This window comes from Pongo pygmaeus, chromosome 20, assembly GCF_028885625.2.
Source record: "Pongo pygmaeus isolate AG05252 chromosome 20, NHGRI_mPonPyg2-v2.0_pri, whole genome shotgun sequence".
In the NCBI taxonomy this organism is placed as follows: Eukaryota; Metazoa; Chordata; class Mammalia; order Primates; family Hominidae; genus Pongo; species Pongo pygmaeus.
The window spans coordinates 37,191,994-37,206,581 of NC_072393.2; the positions used below are offsets into that span (position 1 = coordinate 37,191,994).

At 45.3% G+C, this 14,588-nt stretch overlaps 1 long non-coding RNA gene across 1 annotated transcript; it reads left to right on the forward strand.

The window, feature by feature from the left end:
* Positions 1–308: 308 nt before the first annotated feature.
* LOC129020526 (uncharacterized) lies at positions 309–14,377 on the forward strand. The gene is made up of 3 exons (XR_008495824.2): positions 309–454; positions 12,074–12,384; positions 14,015–14,377. It is a non-coding gene; the product is annotated as an uncharacterized LOC129020526 (long non-coding RNA).
* The last annotated feature ends 211 nt before the right edge of the window (positions 14,378–14,588 follow it).

The following is a 14,588-nucleotide window of genomic DNA, read 5'->3' on the forward strand; positions in this document are numbered from 1 at the left end:
CAGGGGCACTCGCTGTCTCCCTCACAGCTGACCAGGCTCTACCACAGACCCTTGGCTGGGCCTAGATCAGAAACCTGGAGCCAAACAAGCTCCCATCTCTGTAACACATGCAGTTGGGGGGCCTGCAATGCTTCCTCCCCACACCTGGCCCCTAAATTTACTCTTATTTCCATCTCTTACTGTGGTCTTGCATATCCTCTTTCCTAATTCTTCCCCTGTTAATCACCCTCCCACTCCCTGCCACAGAGCCTTCTAGAACCCTGGTTCTATGACGTCATGATGATGATGACGACGACGACAATAGTGGCAATCATTTATTAAGCATTGCCCTGGCCTAAGGCACCACATGGGTCATTTCTTCCAGGCTCCAACTTGCTTCTGCTTTGCCATGTGGTAAGACGCCGTATTATGGAAGCACCATCATTACCGCTATTGGCAGGGGAAGCCTAAAGAGGTGAAGTATCTCCCTCAATCTCACGCAAGAAAGTGAGGATTCGAGCCTGCGAGCTCTTCCACTTCAGCCACCCTCGCCCAGCATTGTCCCAGAATAGTGTCGTCACCACAGGGTGGAGGGACGTGTCTCAGAACTCTAACATCCCCATATCCGCCCCTCGACCACAGCCGCCTTTCCTCCCAGTCTTCAGACACCTGGTTTTCTTCCCAGAGACCTGCAGAACAGTGATGCCAGCCCCTTGCCCCTTGCATCAGTCCCTCCTGCCAGCTCCTCCCTCCCACGCAGCCCAGAACCCACACTGGTTCATAAGAACACACTGGTCTCAGCTGGGCACTCAGTTATCCTACATCTCTTCCTTGTCCTTAAACCTACAGAGATTGCACCCTGCTCACCCCTCCTCCTCCCAGCCACGTGGCTGGGAGCTAATGGTAAGAATCTCGCCACTGTGTAGCACTGCATGTGGGCCCCCATCTCCACTGCACCCTAGGTCCCTCCATCAGGGCTTTCTGCCTCTGTTTTTAGCTTCCTCTTTCATTCCTCCAAGTGCTCTTGTGACCTCATCCTTCCACCTACAAATTTAGCAACATTCATGGCAACAACTTCCTGCCAGAATCACCAACCACTGAAGACCAGCCTTCCCTCCTTGCTCTTCCCTGTTGCCCATGGTCCTCTGTCTCCTCCATTCTGTTCTCCCCATCACCACCAGCTAAATCACTCCTACCATAAACCAACAAACTAACCACCCTTAACAGGATGACCTCCTCCCTCTCACTCAGTCCAGTCATCAGTGACCTTCCCATAGGCAGATCTCAGACACCCACTCCTCAGTCCTTGTGTGGCTGAACATCTCTACTGTGTTCATCACCTCTGAACACTCCTGCCACCTTGAAACCATCTACCCCTTTGGCCTCGGGTTTTCTTCCTTCCTCCATGAACACTGTAGCTCAGTTCCATCCATGGCTTCCTCGTTCTTGACCTGTCCCTGGTTGGTGGTGGTCCCCAGGCTTCCACTGACAACCTGCCCCGTTTTCCCTTGCCATAGCTTTACCTGCCACCCCAGGTGCTAACTCAAGCTCTTCCCAAAGATTTCAGGCTTAGCTCCAAACTGGCTGGATATCTCCAGTTGCCTTCAGCAAAAGAATATGCTCGTGACAAGGGCCCACTGTCTTGCTCTCCAAGGTGATTTGATAGTGTGGTTTCGGATTACAGCCTGGCTTCCTGGGGTGATCCATTACAAGAATAAAGAGTATTGATAAGGCCAATGGGTACATTTCCAGGTCAGGACAGTTGTGTTTCTCCCGGCAAATGAATGGGTAGTTTCCCCAGCACCTGCAGGTGGTGAGAGTTGGTCTCAGCTCTGATAACCCAGGCTCTGCCAAAGGTGTGACCTTGGGTTTTGGGGGATTGAACAGAGTCAGTGATAGTGTGTGGTGGTGTCCATCTGTCCTTGCTCAAAGCCGATCTCTACCTGCACCTGTTCTGAACCCGAGCTCTGGATGAAGAGAGCAGCTGAGTGTTAATGAATGGACAGAGCCAGTCCCCAGCTCTTCTGGGCTCACTATTTGCAGGGGACTTATGGGCATGCTTGAGCCATAGGGTGGTTGCACCCCGGCACACAGGGCAGGATCCCCATCCACATTCACCCCACTAGAAATGAGGCAGCCCTTACAGTGTGCAATGTCACAGAGTGGGGGAGAAGCACCCTCCTCAAGCGGGTTTGATGTTTCTTCAACTCTCAAAACCGCTGCCCATAGTTTACAAGGTCATGAATGGGAAATGACACACAGTGCATGCCTCTCATGGCAGCACTTCCTGGATACTCCATCTGGACCTGAAAATGCAGAAGGAACAGTGGGAGGAAGTCTAACTGGGAAGCCGCTGTTCAGATGCCCACTCTGTCACTCACTTGCTGCGTGACCTTGGGACAGTGACCAGCTCTTCCAAACCTCAGGATGCTTATCTATTGGACATTTACCACAATCCCACCCTGCCTCATCACCGGGTTGACTCAAGGCTCTCCTGTGGTTACCCTCAGAGCTGTCATGAGTGAGCCCAGAGGATGGAAGGAGCCGGCAGGGGTAGTGTCTTCGCAATCCTCATGCTGGCAGTCCCGATGTGGTCCCCTCTGCTGCTCCCCCATCCACAACAGGCTCCTTCTCATCCAACAGGCTTCAGCCCAGGAGTCACCGCCTCAGAATGGACTTCCCACCACTTATTCCAATGCAGCCACCAACTTGAGGCACTTTCTAAATGATGCCTCTGTTCTGTTTTTTGAAAAAAGTCTCAAACTTACCTTCCAGGGAAACTGACCAAACCAAGGAATGCTGACCCTAAGTCCCTCCTGGAGCCGAGATCAGTGAATTCCTACATGGATCAGATGACATGGCCTCTTTTTTGAGCCTCTCTCCAATGCTAGTCTTCTAGTTATCACCAACTAGAGGTTTTTTAATTTGTGTATTACATTGCTTGCTTATTATCTGGTGGTCTGCAAGGTATAGATGTATCTTAGTCACTGAAGTAGAACCTGCCTGGCTCATAGTAGGTCCTCAATAAACATTGACTGAATAGCTAATGAGGGGATGATTGAGTGGACATCCCCTGCCTGAGGCTGGGACACCCAGACTTGATAGATCCTGGTTCCCAGGTCTCAGTGGGTTCTGCCTCTTGTTGCCTCCTTTGCCAGCCACTTCCTCAATGATGGAGAGAGCCAAGGTTCCCCTGCTGGATGCATTTTCCCTGAATTTGGGGAACCCAAGATACTGTCAAGCCTACAGTGAGCTCTGAGCGCTTTCAGGAGAGCCAACCCTTGATACATCCCCCCAGGTACCCCTGTGAGTTTTTCTCCTATAAAAAATGAGAAATCTGTAGCTGGGTGCAGTGGCTCGTGTCTGTAATCCCAGCACTTTGGGAGGCCGAGTTGGGTGGATCACTTAAGGCCACGAGTTCAAGACCAGCCTAGCCAACATGGCAAAACCCCATCTCTACTAAAAATACAAAAATTAACCAGATATGGTGACACATGCCTATAATCCCAGCTACTCAGGAGGCTGAGGCACAAGAATTGCTTGAACCCAGGAGGCAGAGGTTGCAGTGAGCTGAGATCACACCACTGCAGCCACTACACTCCAGCCTGGGTGACAGAACGAAACTCTGTCTCAGAAAAAGAGAGGATCTTCCATTGTAAAAATGACCAGACCTTACCCATGAAAGAAGTTCCTTTTGATGCCTTCTTAGAGCAGTGTACTCAACTACCAAACAAAGCTGGGACTTCTGTCCTTCTGAAGCCACTCCTGTAGAGCAGAGACAGGCACATGTCTCTTCATAAGCCCTTCTTTCTCTGTAGTCTGATTTGATTTTCCCCAAACCGGTGAGGAAACAAGGATCTGGTGTGATATTTGACCTGTGCGATAACTCCTATCCGTGTCTGGTATCATCACTCGCGTCTCCGAACATTTCACAGCAGTGACTGATGCCCAGACCTCCAGCTAGATGGTAGCCCTGACTGTCTGTTCTCTGTGCACCTGGTCAGCCCCTCTCCACTTGGACTGCAGCTTCTTGAGGGACTAAGCTTGCAACACCTCACATCAAATAGACCAACGAGCCACCTTGTTTGGCTGAAATATATGTTCATTCTACAATTTGGCCGTCAGGGGAAGGTAAGAAAGAAGAGAGGTAGAAAAACAGACGAAATGAAAGGGAAAAGACACACACCCAGCAGCAGAGAAAAGACATAGGAAAAAGAAAAAAAAAAAAACTAGTTTAAGGGAGAGGGGAAAATGAATCATATACAGCAGCAAAAGAAGATTAAGGGGAGAAATTCTCTAAGATCTGCTGTCTATAAAGGAGTGACGGACATGAGATGAGGATTATACGGTGCTGCCCACTTGGCATGAAGGGTGCAAAGTCTTAACATCCCCCTGCCACCTGCACCTCCCACTACACCATGCTATGAACTGCAGGAGGCTCCATTCCAGCTCAAACAACCCTGCAAGCTCAAAAGTAGAAAACTTGTCCTCAGATACAACAATAGTTGTCAGAGCAATGTTACCCTGAGTTGTGAAGAAACCCAGCTCTGCATGGAAGAAACCTGGGCTGCCCCAGTCCCTGGCCGAAGGTTTGCCAAGCACCCTCAGAAGACCTGCAATTGTCAGGGGAAGTGAACTTGGTCCCCCGTCCCCCAAATCCCTGCCCGTTCTCATTGCTTCACAGTCCAGTGCAGTCCCCGACCCAGACCCAGGCCTCCCGAGAAGCCGGTGAGGTGAAGTCATTGGAGGGAGCCTCATCCCTGATGGGTGGGAACAGGGCCTGTCTGACTTGCCCACTCATATCACTCAGAAATCTGAGGAGGTGGTGCTTGGGGGGCTGTAGAATGAGGCTCCAAGAAGTCACTGTCATCTCTGTGGGCCACGCCAGAGTTCAAGACTGGATCTTCGCTCTCATGGCCAAGGGATCTCCGGAAGTTCCCCTTTGCCACCAAAAGCCTGCCCTTTTCTGCATGTTTTGAAAGGAGTTTTCCTAAACACAGCCTCCTCCATCAGGAAGTTTGAATGTATAAACAGTGACTCTTATTCAGAAAAGTACCAACAAGCAGTTTTATGTAAAAGTTACATCTCCATTTAAGAAAGAATATAAAATTCCACATTCCACTGTCCCTCGAACTTTATTCCCGTTTATGTAGATCTTAATACAGTTATATAGTCGCGGGGCTAACGTCCCCTCCGGATGGTAATGAGGTCCTCTCGAACCCGTTAGCTGCTATAAAGTATGCAGAAGTTAAATGCACAGATGGAAAAAAATTTGTCTCAATTTTATACTTCTGCAAAATGGTAATTTTGTACTTAAAATGTACAAGATGGATGTTCAGAAATATAGGCTGATAGCCTAAATTATATTTGGTCATAATTTATGTAGTACAGTCCCAAAGAGATACAAAAAGGCAGAGCATAATTTATCTGCTGGAATCAGCGATAGCTTTGCTAAAACTCCCATTTATTCCATCCCCCATAGTTTTAAGCAGCCTTCATCCTCAGGGCTCACTCTATTTAAGTTTTCCATACTGCTGTTTGATCACATATTGTACTCTATAATTTGCCTATCATCTGAAGCAAATTTAGGTCCCAGAAGTTATGATCTCTACATAGCAACCACTTTATTTGGTAAATGCAAAATATTTATAGTAATATAAAAACCAGATGAAAATAAAACTCCTATAATCATTGGAACATACACACTTTATCACTGGGGCTTGTAAGACCATTAGAGTAAGACTAGTATGTTGCCTAATACAATTACCTTTGGACGCTCACTCGAATTTGCTGATGCTTGGGAACCGGAGAAACTTTTTCTCCAGCATCCCTTCCATCTTGCCAATGGTGAAAAAAAAAAAAAAAAAAAAAAAAAAAAAAAAACATCTGGGCACGGGCTCCAGAGAGAATTGCCCCAGAGGAAATGAGTTGAAAAGCGAGAGTCAGATGAGTCATCACTGTGCCTCAGATGTGGAAAGGAATTTCCAAGTAAAAACACACTGCTTGGCAACTGCACTGCCCTGAATGGGTTCACCCCTTACTTTCCAGGGAAACTGACCAAGCCAAGGAATGCTGACCCTAAGTCCCTCCTGGAGCCAAGATCAGTGAATTCCTACACGAATCGGATGACGTGGCCTCTTCTTTGAGCCTCTCTCCAATGCTAGTCTTCTCATACCTCTAACTTCTTTGTGTGTGTCTGTGTGTCTGTGCTTCCAAAATTGTTACTTGGAGATGTTCAGGCTGGAACCTACAACATAACAGTCCATCAACAGCTCCTCGCAAAGCAACGAGCTCTTCAAAACAGAGTGGAGAGAGAAAACAGGGAAGGGACAGGCCCCAAACTGAAATGTGCACATGAAAACCCGAGGGAATAACGTTACTATGCATATTCACGTACACTTGCTGAGTGTCTGTTCTCTGCAAGCACTGTCTAGGGCAGAATGCTATTAGGACAGAATGCTGTTCAAATATGTGTTCAGTGACTTCTGCTTATGCGTAGGACCCTGCCCTAGGTTCTCTCTAGTCCTCAGAAAAACCCTGCACAGGAGGGCTTACACATTACCAGTATTAAAAGGAGGAAATTGGCCAAGTTTGGTGGCTCACACCTGTAATCCCAACACTTTGGGAAGCCAAGGCAGGCAGATCACCTGAGGTCAGGAGTCTGAGACCAGCCTGGCCAACATGGTGAAACCCTGTCTCTACTAAAAATACAAAAATTAGCCAGGTGTGGTGGCACGTGCCTGTAATCCCAGCTACTGGGGAAGTTGAGGCAGGGGAATAGCTTGAACCTGGGAGGCTGGGGAGGTTGAGGCAGGGGAATAGCTTGAACCTGGGAGGCTGAGGTTGCAGTGAGCCGAGATCACGCCACTGCACTCCAGCCTGGGCGACAGAGGGAGACTTCCTCTCAAAAAAAAAGGAGGAAACTGAGGACAAGAGAGGTCACCCAAGTCAAGTAAGTGGTAGAGGAGAGAGTGACACCCAGGACTGATACCATTCAACCCAGCAGTATCTGATACCTAACAAGCCCCCTGTTGTACTTTTCTGTATGCCAACACAGAACGCCAAGCTTCCCGAGGTGCCTATGCTGGGATATTGCTTCTCTGTCTTCAGACCTCTCCCTGCCCACTTCAACCCCCTTCCATCCACCCTCAAGGTTGCCTTCAGCTGAGTGAAGATGAAATAAAACCCCAGCTGCATCTCTCTGATAAAAACTTCAACTGAAGCCTCATATATTTTGTAGATACTAAAGATCTCATGGCTCTTTGAAGACGAGTGTTGTATTAATCATTGTGGTTGTTCAGATTATTTCCTCATTTTTAACATTGCTCGAGCCCTCTACCACAGAGCCACCATTTCTGTGTCCAGGGTAGTGAGACCCTAAGAGATACCCTAGATTCCTCTTTATAGCCACTTCCTCCTTCCTTGCAACTTAGCTCCAGCTCCAGCTCCCTAAGTCTAAGGGAATCTCCCCATTTTTAACTTTTTTATCCAAAACATGCTTAAGCAGAAATCAACTGAATGCATATTTGAATAGCATTCTGTTCTAATCCAAATATTATTCTACAAGGTCCATTTTAAAGTCTGTTTTTTCATATATCACACTGGAGGGAGAGAGAGAAAGAATATAACTCAAAATAAATGTGTGAAAAAAAACGAAAGAGATCATAAGGGCAGAGGAAATAGCTTGGTCTAATTTATCTCCTGATTCTATAATTATTTCAAAACCAAATACAGGTTCCTAAAGTATCAGAGTGGAAAGCAGCCCTAATGCACCAGAACTGCTCATTCCACAATTGGGGAAACTGAGGCTCATAAGAGAAGTCTTACGTACACCAGTAAGGAGAACAGCTAGGTCTCTATTTGGGTCTTGCTCGGTACCATGTGGACAATGGGTCTGTTCTCAAAAGGCAGTAACTATTGCAATCAGTTGGGAACTCAAGAATATCTGACATATGAGACCGTCCATGACTTGTCTCCAGTCCTCTTCTAGCCTGTGGGCAGGGAGATGGGTTTCATTTGCCTGTTGTCGGCTCATCAGCACTCCTCCCCATGCAAGGGTAGCAGAAGCAAGATGGTATGTTGACTTTTATCAAGAGCCTGCATGCTGGGCATTTAGTTTGAGCTTTCTCCCTCTACCTTCAGGCAATCCTATGAATGGCTCCAATGTGCAGGTGAGGCTCAGTCAAGGGCAGTTATTTTCCCAAGGACACACACAACAGAGCCCAATAATTGATAATACTACCATAGAGGTTACTTCAGACGAAGGAACTATTAATGTTGCCTTGGGGAGTAGGAAACAACATTCTAGTTGAATCTTCCAGGATGGGATGGTATTTGCATGCAGAGGACAATTTGTGGGCAGAGGTGCTAAGGTCCCAGTAAATATTTAGGATGGTATTTGCGCACAGAGGACAATTTGTGTGCAGAGCTCCTAAGACCCCTGTAAATATTCGCTCCATGTTCACAGTCCAAGGAGGGAGAAAACGAGCAAAGGCCCCGAAGAGAGAGGCTTTAAAACCCCACAGGAAGCTCTTTCCAAGTGTTGCAAAGGGAATGGTTGTTCATCCCCTTCTTAGGAATCATTCAACCTAGCCCTGCCTCCCAGCCACCCTGCAGCCAGGAGCTCTGATGTGTGATATTATATAGAGTTCAGGAATGTGAAAGGCACCACATAAAATCAAATTCTCTTCTATTTTAAGTTGAGTGGTGCACCAGTTGAGCTTTAAAACCTAATTTCTTAAAAGTTTCAAAGGGAAAAAAAATGTTCCTTTGCAATTGGAATCGAGTCCACATAAATTAGCAGGCCAGCTCTACGTATCCCTCTTTCCGAACTTTCCTGGATGGTTCATTTTAATCAAGCGGCCCACATTCTTGACTTTTCATCCTTCACTGCCCAGAATGATGCACTGCAGCTACTGATGACACGCAAATGTTAATTTTACTCAAGTTCAAACATCATCCAAAAAGGGCCTATTTTAAAGACTGCTTTGCAAACACCAGCTGAAAATGAGGATGAACCGAATCAAACACTGCCAAGAAATTCAGAGGAGGGAAAGCTGTGGTCTTACGGAAACTCACAAGTTTTTTTGTCTCTAGATCCTCAACCTCTCCAAGGCCGAGAGTAGAATCCTTGATGTCTAGAGCTGGAAGGGAAATCAGATTTCACCCCAGCCCTGCCCAAGGTCATTCAGTGTGGTAGGGAAGGGACAAGATAATTCAACTCTCCCTCTGGGTAAAAGAGCCTTCCTAAAATGTGAAACCATGTATTTCAAGTCTTTCTGTCATTTGGTAGGTTTCAGGAACAGCAGGATACATCACACACACACACACACACACACACACACACACACACACACACAGGCACACAACAGGCTTATTTTATAACCCTGGCTCACCCCTTAACCAACTACCACTTCCTCTATCCTGTCTCCGCCAGTATAGGATGTCACTATTGCCCAGTGAGGGCACAACAGTGACAGTTGTTCAGAGATGCTTCAACAGGAATTGTGCACTTGAATAAGGAGAAATTAGCCAAGTTCCTATTTCTTCATGGCTGAAATTGTCTGAGATTTGGCATCTGCTTGTTTGCCTTTGCACCCAATGAAGCTGCATGAGAAAAGGACATCATCTGTATGAGTCACTACCGCATGCCCCTGGAGCCTAAAACAGGGCGTTGGTGCCTCGTGAGCACCCAATGAATATTTCTGAACAAAAGAAGAAATGAAATCACTCTGGTCTATTATTTACCAGGATCCTTCAAAGCAGGACTGTACTATGGAAGGTCTCAGCATAGAGGTTAGAGGTCTGAGGGTCCCTAAGATGTTGAGCGCCACCTCACAGCAACATGGCCCTAGAGAATAAATCCATCTGAAAGCTGTGGCCCCAGGGATCTCAATGGCCTTGCCTCTAGAACACCAGCCTCATGTAAACAAGCCATCAGCAGTGACAAGCACCAGTTTCCGTGGCCCATCAGACTAAACTGTTCACAGTGGCAGCCCATCTTCTGAAAGAACAGAAGAGACACTGCAACATCAAGAAAAAAATGACGGCCGCTATTCCCTGAGTGATAACAGCCGCTCTTGAAATGCAGGACATGTTTCATTTGGCTTATAATAATTGTGTACTGTCTTTTAACCCTCAAAGTGTTAAGCATTGTCATATCCTCTGGGGATGAAAAGATCTGGGGTTAACAACTTTCTCTTTTAAAAATTCATAAAGGTGCAAATAAACAGCATTGCATCCAGTGGCTATGCGTTGCAAGAAGCCAAGGGAGAAAGAGGAAAAAAAAAGACGACAACAACAACATTACCCCCCACAGGATACTTGGCAATTAACTGCAGCTATGTCAGCAATTTTTTGAAAAATTTCCTAAACATGGAGAAGACTCATCCTCACCATATGAAAAACAAAGCTACTGCAGTGACTCTCCCATGCATTACAATGTGTGTGTCTTACTTCTTAACCAAGCCGCTAATCACGCAAATTATTGCAACTAATTACATTTGAAGGTCTAATTAATTCTTTCAGTACCACATCATTTAGTACGCATTCACAACACAGCACCTGTTTTGAAAATCCTTGCAGTTAATTTGTTTATAAACAAACACTATTTGCATAAAATGTTTAATGAATGGTTTAACAGTTAGTACAATACTCCAGTTTTGTCTTCGTAGATCTGAGGTCATCAAAGGCCATGATAAATTAATTTTAAACTATACAAATTAATTTAAATAGAATGTGTGAATTTCTCATTAATAAAGAAAACATTTTCAACATGTTAATTAATATCTCTGTAACAGGCTAATTGCTTCCTGCACAACAAGTACATCTTACAAGCAAACCTTAAAGATTTGGGGGGCAAAGGGGTTGGGACTATTTTAAAACTGCAAAACAAAAAGTGCAATTCAGAAAAAACACACACAGCCTGATTATACTGGAGAATTCACCACTTAGGACAGGCAAACCAAGAAAAGAAGCTATTGCCTTATGTTACAAATACAACACATTTTAGTCATCGAGAACGGGACGGTTGAAAAACGTTTCTATCACAGGTGCAGTTATGCTGCAAAGATGGTTAGATGATGTCTGCCTTCTGGTAGAAAGACACAATTAATGAAAATATTAGTTCTGAGAGTGAAGATCTCTCCTTTGAATGTAGGGCATATTAGCTGTGTTTGTAACCCAGTGGTAAATATGGATTTCATTAAACAAATCTGCATCTTCACACCAGTGTCTGAGGCTCAGCCATCATAATTCTCCCTGTGGCAAACCATGGAAAGATACTTCACGTAGAAACTAAAGAGGAACAACATTATAGCCCAACATCAAGCACAGCCCTTGCAAAAGCCGTCACTGAGATATGTTCACCCTTAAGTTTGTTTCTGATTTGCAAGCGTTTTCACATTTGATAAGCACCTGTTATAAATTTACATCCACGCAGGAAGTATTCTTATGCTAGGGAGCTGAGAATTGTAAAGCATGTTTATACTCTTACCCTTGTGTGGTGTTGCCCCTTAATGCACAGGCTGATAAAATGACTAGCTACACAGGACCCAGAGGGATGTGCCACTCCACCTGGTTCCCGCCGCATCTGCCCCCGAGGAGCCACTAGTCCCTTCTTCCTGGAACAGGTTCTGTCAGCACTGATCAACAAGCACTTGGTTTTTGTTTTAAGTTCGTTAATTTGGAGACGACGTGGAGAGACAGGGAGCGAGGGGGAGAGAGAGAGAGAGAGAGTGTGTATGTTCAGGGTGTGGGGGTAGAACGACAGAAAGACAAAGAGAAGCACAAATACAGACTTCCCAACACTTCTCTGGGACCTACCAATGTATTTCCAAGAAAACAATGGAAAAATAGTAGGAGTTCCATCCTGATAGCACCAGGCGAAAAGAAGAATTTGCCCAACCTCTGATTGGACCCAGATTTCCAGGGTGGTGCTGCTACTCATTAGAAAACACTTGGCCACGTGGCCCCTTGGTCCTGATATTTCTTTGGAGGTGTATATAGAATAAGACTATCCCAAGCACCCTGCCCCCAAACTACCCTGGTGAACCCAGTACGGTGTGAAAACCCCTTTGCTTTACTCTTTTGCCAGATAAATGCCAGCCAGCATCCCTGTCTCTGGGGCCCTGGAGAGGCCTTCAACACACCTGGCCTCACTGCCCTGTGGCTTCAACAAAGAGGCCGAGCATCTCCTATAAACCTTGAGGTCCATGGATGACGTAGCAGAATGATGGATTTCAGAAAAGGCAGGTGCTTCCCACTCTTTAAATTTTTTTTTTATTCTTTCCAAGTTTCCCATCAACAGCCCTGCAGTAAAAATTCAGGGCTTCAGAGACAAACATTTCATGAGTACAGACTGTGATGAGGAAAAGCAAGCCATTCCCTCTCTATCAGGATCCAGAGGTAAGCTGCTGCTTTGCTCTTAAAACGCAAAAAAAAAAAAAAAGTGATACCAGTTGGCGCAGGACTCAGGACTACAGGCCATTTCCATGTTGACTTCTTTTTGGAAAAGATACGCAGGACAGCCATGTGAGGAGTTACTCCGGGTTTCGGCCCCGTAGCCAGCTAGGAGAACTGAGGTTCAAGGGGCAGAGGGTGAACTCCCCAGCGGAGACAGAACAGGGCAGGAGGAGGGCAAGAGGCGCGTGGCTGTCAGACAAAATGCTTCCATCCCAGAACAAGCAGAAACAGGCGCACCACTCTGCAATATAAAAGTCAGAAAGCCTTGCAACGTAGATGCAACCCAGGGACTTCCCCCTTGCAGCCAGCAGCCAAGGCAGCTTCTAGGCACTGTGTGGCTGTATTTAAGCCCAACTTGGTCCCTAACTTCTCTCCAAAGCCAGTCAAGTTGCCCCACCCGAAGCATCCAGATGACAGGCTCCTGCCTCCCCTCTTGGACAAAATCATTCCTGGATGTAGAGCCTGGCTTTTTCTCTCTCCCCATTAAAAATCACCAGCGTTTCACAAATAAAGGCGATCACCATGTGAAAAATTATCTTTTAAAATGGAGTTTAATTTGCATATAAGGAACAAGAGATTTATGACAAGCAACATCGTCCAGTACTGCATCTGCCTAGTATCAGTCGTAATTTAGATTGTTTGTGACTGATCTTAAATTCTAAAGCTTGGAGAAGATGAAGTACTCTGTTGCTGTATTATTGTCAGGAGTCTAAGACTTACCAGAGATTTATTAGTAATCTTATCACAAACATGTCTCAAGTTTTTGCTTTTAATATGTGCCAAGCTCCTCTGAGGAATTTTCCTCACTGCAATTATATTCCTCAATGCCTGCATTCTGAAGCTGAGTTGATTTCCTTCCCAAAATAAAGCGACCTATCATTACACCACAGCCGCTCTTGTACATTTTTCCTCTGCTACTTAATAATCAATGTATTCATCATTAAAATCTGAGCCCTGAAGCAATGGTTTTTAGCATATTCTAATGACTAGCGACTTGCAAATTACAATGACCTTTCATGTACATTCTGTAAGCACCTTGTTCTAATGTGTACTGTATTTATAGTTTGCCAATACAAACTAGCCAAAGATTGGATAATTACTGTAATCTATTAGCTCGATTGCTTTCCCTGCTCATTTATAGCATGTGCCACGCAGGCCATTTTCAAAAACTGGCCTATCTTTCATCTCCCGCAAGCTCAGAAAGTAAGGGATACTTCATCTTCACGATATACACACTTACTAATGTCTGAAGAGCAGCCCATCTCAGCTCAAGGAGGTTTCAAAAATAAAGAACCTTCTTTCCTATTAGTGTCATAATGCTATTTGTGACTGACAAAAAACACCGCTCCGAGAGTGTAAACTTTCGTTGAAGAATGTCAAGGCCAGTCCCATTTTCTGCCCATTACTCTGACCTCCAAATAGCATTTAATAAGATCTGCTTTGAAAGAAAAAGATAAAGGCACTTCCCTTAAACAAGAAACAATTTTTTTGGTTATAAATAAATGTTACAAGTGAAGCATTAAACTTTTTCTTTTCTTCTTTTTCTTTTCTTTTTTTTTTTTTTTTTTTAAAGCACACTGCTGTTACGACTCCGGAACCGATAAGGAAGCTATGTGTGGAAGTATGAGCTCGGGTCGCCTTCTGACCCTCTGTGACGGTCTATTTCAGGCAGTTATGGATAGATAACATTACAGACACTGGTAATTAAAACAACACTAATTTTGTCTCTGTGGCCACGCTTTGTTGTTAGAAGCCATCTATCACGGCCTTCAGGCATCACACAATGAGAAGACATTTGTCTACGTACATTGTGCTTGGTCAACGGTTTTACGGATCTCCCCGCGTACCTGGACACCCAGGCACTTTTAAAGACGTACTGCCTTCATTTCTGCCCTATTACTCTGATTCATAAAACATTTTGCATGCTTCATCAAAACACCCTGCAAGCTTTTCACCACATATATTCATGGGGGGGGAAGCAATGTTAATTTCTTTCCCTTTTAGAAAGAAACTGACAACAACAACAACAAAAGAAATTCTCTTTTGGATTGGAAGAGAGAAAGAAAAATTCAAATATGGAAATGTTTGTCTTCCCTGTAAAACAGAGTCCAGCCTAATGAAAAGCATAATATTAAAACACACACACA